This window comes from Phycodurus eques, chromosome 3 (genome assembly GCF_024500275.1).
Source record: "Phycodurus eques isolate BA_2022a chromosome 3, UOR_Pequ_1.1, whole genome shotgun sequence".
Taxonomy (NCBI): domain Eukaryota; kingdom Metazoa; phylum Chordata; class Actinopteri; order Syngnathiformes; family Syngnathidae; genus Phycodurus; species Phycodurus eques.
Genome location: NC_084527.1, coordinates 20,982,260 through 20,992,529, shown reverse-complemented (window position 1 = coordinate 20,992,529; position 10,270 = coordinate 20,982,260).

The window sequence follows — 10,270 nt, the reverse complement described above, 5'->3', positions numbered from 1 at the left end:
ACTTGGAGACCTTCTGGCGACTCCTCTATATGATTACTATAGAGAAAAACCTTTACGTAGCTTGTCGCAAAACTGATAGCAATCTTCACCAACATTTAAGTGGACATCTCTACTTATAGCAACTGTGGCCCAATGGTTAAGATCATCGCCTGACACCATGGGGAACCTAGGTTCAAGACCCCGACCGGACCATCCACCAACATCTCCCGGACTCACGGCTGTGGTGTCCTTGAGCAAGACACCTATAACCTGAACTGCTCCCTGGGCGCTTAAGTTGCCCCCCTGCTCCAGTGTGTTCCACTAACAAGTGTGTTTATTCACAAATTACGTGTGCATGTTCATGACAATAATGACGATGATGATTCTTATAACCATGTCAACCTCTGGAAACATCAGAACGATCGCCCCATTACTTTGGATTTTATGGACGTCAAAAGTTTTCCTCACACAGAAAAAGCTCAACGTCGCTTAATGTAAATGTGTAAAACATGAGCAATCGTCACCAAAATTTACATGGACATCTCTACCTATGCCCACTTCAACCTTTGAAAATATCTCAACCATTGCCCGTTTTAGTCTTTTAGTCTTCCTCATTGGAGGACTGTAGGTTTCAGTGCTGCGCCAGCTGAGTGGAGAACACACACACAGCACAAACATAATGTACATTATTACCAATTTAAATAATACATGCACTGCATGTAGGCCTATATAGGTGAATTGGTTGGCACGTTGTCTGGAGACATCTCCCAGACATTTTCCTGATAAGAGCGCAAGCAAGCAAATATTTGGTCTCCCAAATATCTATCTAATATCTAGCGTCTCCGCTAGTAAGATAGGGGTGTATATACGGAACCTTAGGCTCAGGAGCTAGTAGGTCATATTATAAAGTACCGTTTTGTGTCATTTAGAAGAACCTTTAGTGTAACCGACTCATCAATTGAGACTGACAATTCTTGCAACACAAAAAAAAAATCTTTGGGTGGTGGTATATATATTACACACACACACACACACACACACACCGGGTGATTGAATAGTAACTTCCTATTATTAAGTACTTGTAATTTATTTCAGAACTATAATTCTTACAAGAAATGAACATGAGAATGAAAGTGTATTGCATGGAGTTTTATTTGAAATTCGATATGGGCGCCAGCATTAGCCACCGAGTTTCTCAAGCCGCCCGGGAACCGCATTAACTGAGTTCACAAGGAACTCTTGTGGGATGGAAGACAGAACTTCTCGTTTTCAACCTTCAAGTTCTGCCAAAGTTGTTGGTTTGATAGAATAGACTTGCTCCTTTAATCATGGAACATACACACAAAAAAAATAAGTTGAAAAATATTACAGCATATGAATAAATAAGTATTTTAAAATAGGGAGTTACTTTTCAATCACCCTGTATATCCAAGTCTTCTGTGACACAAATTGCCACTCGTCACTTTTTAGTTAGTCCAGGTCCTAACATGAAAACATTTTTTTTTTTTCTTGCTACTCTTTGAACAACATTTTTACTGACGGCAAGGTGGCCGACTGGTTAGTACGTCTGCCTCACAGTTCTGACAACCTGGGTTCAGAGCCCGGCCTTGCCTGTGTGGAGTTTGCATGTTCTCCCCGTGCCTGCGTGGGTTTTCACCAGGTACTCCGGTTTCCTCCCAGATCCAAAAACATGCCTAGTAGGTTAATTGAAGACTCTAAATGGCCCGTTGGTGTGAATGTGAGTGCGAATGCTTGTTTGTTTATAAGTGCCCTCCGATTGGCCGGCGACCAGTTCAGGGTGTACTCCGTCTCTCGCCCGAAGATAGCTACGATAGGCTCCAGCACGCCCATGACCCTAGTGAGGATGAGCGGTACGGAAAATGAATGAATACAAATTTTCATGGAATTTAAAATACATAAAAGATCATTGAAGTCATACATCCATCCATTTTCCTCCACTTATCCGAGCTCGGGTCGTGGGGGCGGCAGCTTAAGCAGGGAAGCCCAGCGCTCCCTCTCCCCAGCCACTTCGTCCAGCTCTTCTGGTCTCTCCAGCGCGTCCTGGGTCGTCCCTGGGGCCACCTCCCGGTGGGATGGGTCACCTCACCAGGAAGGCGTCCAGGAGGTATCCTAACCAGATGCCCCAGCCACCACCTCATCTGGCTCTTCTCGATGCAGAGGAGCAGCAGCTCGACTCTGAGCCTCTCCCGGATGACTGAGCTTCTCACCATCTCTCTAAGGGAGAGCTCGGACACCCTGGGGAGGAAAGTCATTTCGGCTGCTTGTATCAGAGATCTTGTTCTTTTCGGTCACAACCCATAGCTCATGACCATAGGTGAGGGTAGGAACGTAGATCGACCGGTAAATTGAGAGCTTTGCCTTTTGGCTCAACTCCTTCTTCACCACGATAGAAGGATACAGAATACGCGTCGCTGCAGAAACAATAAGTATACCCACACCTGCTCTGCTCCTCTCACTATGGGCAACTCCACAGTGGAAAATAGTCCACTGGAGCCCAGGCTGTGTGGAGGTGAGCTCAACAATATCTAGTCGGAACTTCTCAACTTCCCACACCAGCTTGGGCTCCTTACCTGCCAGAGAGATGACATTTCACGGCCCTACAGCCAGCTTCTGTAGCCTGGGATCAACCTTTGGCCGCCACCCAGTTCACTACACACCCTACCCCCTTGGCCCCTCCCCCACAGGTGGTGAGCTCGTGGGAAGGGGGACCCACGTTGCCTCTTCGGGCTGTGCCCGGCCAGACCCATAAGTGCAGGCCCGGCCACCAGACACTTGCCTTCGCGCCCAACCTCCAGTCCTGGCTCCAGAGGGGGGCCCCGGTAACCCGCGTCCCGGCAAGGGAAACTGAGGTCCACATATCTTCATCGTCATACGGGATCATTCGAGAATGCATTTAATTTGCCCCATAAACTAATGTAAGTCAATGGACCGAACGTAATAAAGCTACAACCTACAAAGTGAGCAAACTTATCATGAAAAAAGTCAGTCATTAAAATTGAATTCATTCCTGTCGTTTTGACGTATAAGTCATTAAAACTGATCTGCAGCTTAGATGCGGAAATCAATTTAAAAAAATAAAATAAAATAAAAAATATCCAATTTTTTTCAACTTATTTTTTTTTTATTTCGTCTTTTAACTGCCATTCAAAACCCCCCAAACTTACTGTGATATAAGAGGGTGTCTGGTGGTGGTCCCCCAGAATTATCTACATCAGCCGCTGTCGTCACGTGTGGTGTGCTGCTGTGATGATGCTGTGACAACTCAGGTTCTTTGTCGTCATAATTTCCACTATTTACAGAAACGCCAGGCAGTGGAAAGTCGCTGACTGAAAGAGCCCCCCGGAGCTTGGAAAGAGCCTCCTCCTCTTCCTCTTTAATGTGGGAGGGCTCTTGAGCTTCCATTACCTGTTTAACGTGTGCGGGCTGTGGATCTTCAGCTTCCTCTTTAAGGTGAGGGGGCTGTTGAGCCTCTTCTTCCTGTCTGACATGAAGAAACTGTGGCTCTTTGTCTTCGACTTTAATGTAGAGGGGCTGTGGATCATCTTCTTCCTCTTTAAGTTGTGGGGGCTGTGGAGATTTATCTTCCACTTTAATGTGGGGAAGCTGTGGATCGTTGGCTTCCTCTTTAATGTGGAGCGGGAGATCCTCTTCTTCCTCTTTAATGGCCAGGGGCTGCTGAGGGGAAAGCTCTTCATTACAACCAATGAGCCGATTTACATCTGCAGGACAAAAGCAAGTCCATTACATTACTATAACTATAGCCACACAGCTGAAAATATTTTTCAAACAAACACTATTGTCATTGTGTGACTGCGAAATAAACCAAGCAGAGAGTCAAGACACCGTTGTATAGCTGCTTGTACCATAAGCCACATAGAAATGGAAAGCGAACGCTACAATGGGACAATCTTCCATCCATCCACTTTCCAAACCACTTATCCTGACTAGGGTTGTGGGCGTACTGGAGCCCATTCCAGCTATCTTTGGGCGAGAGGCGGGGTACACCCTGAACTGGTCGACAGCCAATCGCAGGGCACATATAAACAACCAACCATTCGCACTCACATTCACACCTACGGGGCAATTTAGAGTCTTCAATTTACCTACCATTCATGTTTTTGGGATTCGGGAGGAAAACGGAGTACCCGGGGAAAAACCCAGGCAGGCACGGGGAGAACATGCAAACTCCACACAGGCGAGGCCGGATTTTAACCCGGGTCCTCAGAACTGTGAGGCAGCGGTGTTAACCAGTGGTTCACCGTGCCGTTTGGACCATTTTAAACTTAAAAATTAGTCTACTGCAAATTGTGCCATACCATACAGTTCTGAAACATACTGGATGAAAGTTGGTGATGGAGCATGACTGGGGCATCTGATTCGCATGCCTCCCGGACGCCTCCCTGGTGAGGTGTTCCGGGCACGTCCCACAGGGAGGAGACCCCGGGGATGACCCAGGACACGCTGGAGAGACTACGTCCTTCGGCTGCTCTGGGAAGGCCTCGGGATCCCCCCGGAAGAGCTGGATGAAGTGGCTAGGGAGAGGGAAGTCTGGGTGTCCCTGCTAAAGCCACTGCCCCCGCGACCCGACCTCGGATAAGCGGTAGAAAAAGGATGGATGGATGGATAATCTATTCTAAAAAGATTCGATAATGACGGCCCTAATTGTGATAACATATTCTCTACACACCATCACTTACTACTGTTTTACATAGGAACAAACATTTGTGCATGGTGCAGACTATCCACTACCTGAAATTACATACCCGTATCCTCAGCAGCAAAGCCTTCAAAAGAACCATCTGCTTCATCTTCACGTACGTCTGACGCATCGCCGCAGAGGTCCTCAATGACTAGTTGGTCCAGTGTCTCGTACTCGTGCATTGGCTCATCAACATCTGCCCCATCATCCCACTGTATGTCATCCTCGGTGCCTTCCATGGAGTTTGTGAGGCAGCAGTTTTTGAATCCCCTTGAAATTATGTCAGGGGAGACCGCATCCCATGCTTCTTTTATCCATGTGGTAATTTCCACCAGTTCGGGTTTCCTTGTTTTGCCACCAGCAGTGAATGATTGAGTCGCCGAACTCAACCACTCATTCCATTTCTGCCGCATGTGGTGTTTAAAAGGGCGATTGCACGACACCTCCATTACTTGTAACTGCTTAGTCATGCCATCAGGAATTAGCACCAAGTCAGTTTTATTTTCATTTAGGATCTCTTTGATGGCTGGCATGCGATTGCTCCGACAGGCATCCAGCACCAGCATTTTGCGACTGAGTGGCTTGCCCTTACACCAGACTGATCTAATCCAGTCCTTAGTCAGCGCCTCGTCCATCCACCCTTTTGGGTGGCATCTCACTATGACGTCATTTGGCCACTGGCACTTATTGGGAAGATTTTTTTGTTTAAAGATGATGTATGGAATCATCTTAGTCCCATCTCCATATGCGCCCAGCATCACAGTAAAGTGGTTTTTTTCATTCCCAGTGGACTTTATCGTGACCGTCTTTGCATCTTTCACCTTGATTGTGTGACTGCATGGCACACCAAAGGTAAGGGGTGTTTGATCAGCATTTGCTATGCAGCTGATGTCGTATCCATGCTGCTTTCTCAGCTGAAAAATTACTTGCTGGTATGTATTCAAATCATCCTCAAAGCTGGTTGAAAGACGTGCAATTGATATTCTGCGCTTTAAGGGGATGCCGTGTCTCCTCATAAATAAGTAGCACCAGTTAGCTGATGCCTTGAACTCATGGTTACCTTTGTCCTTCATGATCTTCAAAGCTTTGAGGCGAAGTTCTACAGTGCTGATTGCACAGCCGCTTGCCCTCTGTTCTGCTATTATCTCAAGTAGCTCCTTTTCCATCTCTGGAAACTGGGCCACTTTCCCACGTCCTGAAGCTCTTGAATGGGGTTTTTGTTGAAGGAGCTGCTCCTTGGTCTTCCTCCATAATCTCACATTAGCTTCGCTTATCTCGAATTGCCGAGCTGCTTCACGGTTCCCAACTGATTCTGCAACACTGATCACTTTCTTCTTAAAGGTAGCAGCATAACTTGCCCTTTTACTCGACATGTTTTAACTCAGGAGTAGGGCTGGCCGATTATGTGATCGCAATTAGTGATCACAATAAATTTCTGGTCAATCACCGTGATAAGATGTGAGCATATTTACTCGCTCAAACATTCCGAAAATGTCCATGACAACAGACAAACAGAGCTGACATTTTCCTGCGCCACTTTCGTTAGAGTAGCGTGGTGCAGAAAGGGTTTGTCTCAGTCTGTCTCCGTTTTGATTTTATCTGTAAAACACAAAAATATAACATTTGTTTATAACATTTGCAGTAACACTGCTGTTTCAACATTGTGTATGGTCCTTCGCTTTTAGAACGCAGCCTCTTCTTTCGACCCTCTAGTAAGAGAGTGAACGGTGTTCTCTGCTGGTCGGAGTTAGACATTGGACCCCATTACACCATAATACTTACTGCTCCATTGAGTTATTTTACAAGACTCTAAATATTTTTTTCTCTTTGAGGAGCAGTTGTGCTAATAATTTCTTCATTCGAGGAGACATTTTCTCATTTTAAGGAGCGATTTTTTTCAATGTTAATCGCACCAGGGTTTTAATTAAACAATAAAAATACGACAATATAACGAGGGTTGAATCGCTGCCGCTATTGAATACTTAATATTTGATTAGCCTACTAAAAACTCTATCAAATCGAGTATTTCGATAAATTATATTTTTGCATGGTTAAAGAGCTATTATGAATACAAAAGAGAAAATAAGACCCTTCATTAACAAACGACCAACTGGTTTCTTTTTTTTTTTTTATATAAGCAACACTTATTTCTTACATTCACATTGTTCATAAAAGATAAGGCATTAACATCCTTTGTACAACTTGACTTGACCAGCTAACATTCAACATCACATGACCAACGCGGAAAAACTGTGATTCGCAATACTGCTTTTCAATGCGTTTTGTGAGGCGCAAAATGTGAATTTTGACTCGCAAACTGCGATGCGAGATTGCTTAATTCGAACCTTGTTTTATATTTTTCTACATTTGTGGAGTAAAAATTTGTTATGCACCGAAATGTAAATTCTTGGCCGAAACCAAAAACTGAAATTGAGAAAACTGGTTAACTAAGGAACTCAGAATCTCAGAGTAGTGCAACTCATGGCTCAGACAAATACAATTATTCATTGAATCCCATTTATTAGGCTGCAATAACTAACAGCATGTGTTCAAAGTAGCATTTAATAATGCGCCGAAATGAAAAATCTTGTCTGAAACCGAAATTCAGGAACCCAAGACCAAAAACCGAGAGAAATTAGTATTACTATGCCACTTATTGTAAAATTGCTGATATGACTGCAGAGCTGCCAACCTAAAGAAATTCACTTCCACAATGATTTGTCTGGATTTCCATATTTTTTTTAATTATGTCAAGAACATTACCCTGGCCCCTCTTGGAGCTGTCACCATATCGTTGTGGAGCGGTTTGTGTGTCCCAATGATCCTGCGAGCTAGGTTGTCTGGGGCTTCACGCCCCTGGTAGGGTCACTCATGGCAAATAGGTCCTAGGTGAGGAACTAGACAAAGCATAGCTAAAAGACCCCTATGATGAATTATATATGTGGATTTAGGTTTCCTTTGCCTGTACGCAGGTCACGGGGCCCCCCTCTGGAGCCAGGCCTGGAAGGAGGTGGGTCCGTGATCTTCTCTCGCCCCCTCATGCTCGGAGTCTTGTGGGGGGTGGTTCGGGAGTATGGGGTACTGAACCCCCTGATATGGGCTGTTCGGTCCCCGTACGACCAGTGTCAGAGTTTGGTCCAGATTCCTGGCAGTAAATCGGACTCGTTTCCGGGGAGGGTTGGAATCCGCCAAGGCTGCCCTTTGTCACCGATTCTGTTCATTACTTTTATGGACAGAATTGCTCGGCTCAGCCTTGGGGTAGAGGGGGATCTGTTTGCTGGCCTCAGTATTCCATCTCTGCTTTTTGCAGATGATGTAGTTCTGTTGGCTTCATCAAGCGGTGATCTCCAACTCTCACCGGAGCGGTTCGCAGCAGAGTGTGAAGCGGCTGGGATGAAAATCAGCACCTCCAAATCTGAGACCATGGTTTTCAGTCGGAAAAGGGTAGCGTGCCCTCTCCAGGTTGGGGATGAGATCCTGCCCCAAGTGAAGGAGTTCAAGTATCTTGGGGTCCTTTTCATGAGTGAGGGAAGAATGGAGCGGGAGATCGACAGGCGGATCGGTGCAGCGCCTGCTGTGATGCGGACTTTGTATCGATCCGTTGTGGTAAAGAAGAAGCTAAGCCGAAAGGCGAAGCTCTCGATTTACTGGTCGATCTACGCTCCTACCCTCACCTATGGTCACGAGCTCTGGGTCGTGACCAAAAGAATGAGATCCCGGATACAAGCGGCCGAAATGAGTTTCCTCCGCAGGATGTCCCGGCTCTGCCTTAGAGATAGGGTGAGAAGCTTTGTCATCCATGAGGAGCTCGAGTACAGCCGCTGCTCCTCCACATTGAGAGGAGCCAGATGAAGTAGCTGGGGCATCTGATTAGGATGCCTCCCTGGTAAGGTGTTCTGGGCACGTCCAACTAGGAGGAGACCCCAGGGACGACCCAGGACACGCTGGAGAGACTAGGTCTCCCGCCGGAAGGGCTGGATGAAGTGGCTGGACAGAGGGAAGTCTGGGGGTCCCTGCTAAAGCTACTGTCCCCGCGACCCGACCTCGGATAAGCGGAAGAAAATGGATGGATGGAATGATGGACATTACCGTGGGACAGTTATTGTAGTATATTACGTAATAGGATAAAATAATTCTCCATACTGTTCAATTACACAACATAATCATTACTCTATAATTGTAGTCATTAATAAATTGTGGCTTCAATATTTATTAATGTCTATTGCAACAACCTTGTAATGGCGGACACAGTTGCAGCCAAATGTCTTCTCTTGCTTGCTATTTTTGTATTTTCTGTATCCACTATTGCTGCTGAAATTATGCAGATGTCCCCATTGTGGGACTAATAAAGGTTTTATATATATATATATATATATATAAAACATATTTATTATATTAATATACATTTAAATTTATAGGCCCCTTTTCTCATGTGACATTAATTCATTCATGATAACATAACTCATGATTCTCTGTGAGCAGCAAAAATTATATTGTATTGTATATAAATTTGTAACATTACACATTACATATGATATTGGAATGAAAGCAGACCTTTTTCACAACCACTAGGTACCAGTATACGTCTATACAATGTGGAAAAAAAGAGAAAATTCCTTCTACCCATGTATAATATGAACCCTCGATTTTCAAGGAATTCTTTTCGTCAAAATTGTGTAGTACAAACAAGAAATTATGGTATGTTACCACGATTACTGTGATTATAAATATTTTTATAGATGGACCTCCTAGAAGAGCTTGTTGGTAACAAGCTAATTTTTTTTACATTTACTTCAGTGTCTTTTTTGTACTTGCCAGAGTAGTTTTAATGCAACATACCCCTTTTACATTGGACTTTGTTCTGATCAGAACAGACTAACCTTTACTCTGTTACATTGTGCTACATTCCGCTCGGGACTAGTATTTTAATATATTATTTCTTTCGTCATCTATTTAGGTTTGTCAGAGAAAATAAATTTCAAGTTACTCAACAGTTATTCAATACTTATACACTTGAATCACTTAATACTTAAATAATTATTTAGAGAACTACATTTACTTAAAAGTACTTGAGTACAATTTTGGAAACTCTACCTAGGTATGTGACAAAACCCAGATGACCAGGTGCCATTTTCTTTCCACTTCACTGTGCCAGATTTCCTGAGCTTGGATTTCGTTAAGGTCCACCAAAATTGAGTTTCTCAGTTTTTCACAAAGTCACCCTTGTTCTACCTTGTTCTCTTTTTTAAATTTTCAATTCGGTTGAGCTTTTCTGTGGTTCCGACAAAGATCAAAATGTTCCTCGATTTCAGCGTCCAAAATCACACGTTCATAGGATTTGATGAGGTAAATTTGATTATTAGCTTGCTGTAGGCGTGTTCCGGAATGAGATGGCTCAAGCGGATGCCGCCATCTATATTTTCTCCGAAAGCGTCATGGTTTTAGCCACAAATTTCCTATTTATTTGTACTGATTTCTGGACAATTGGGGCCGATTCACAACATAAAAAGTGGCAGAAACCCCTTAATCCTTCTTACAAACTAGGGCTCATTTTATTCGTGTTTCAAATCT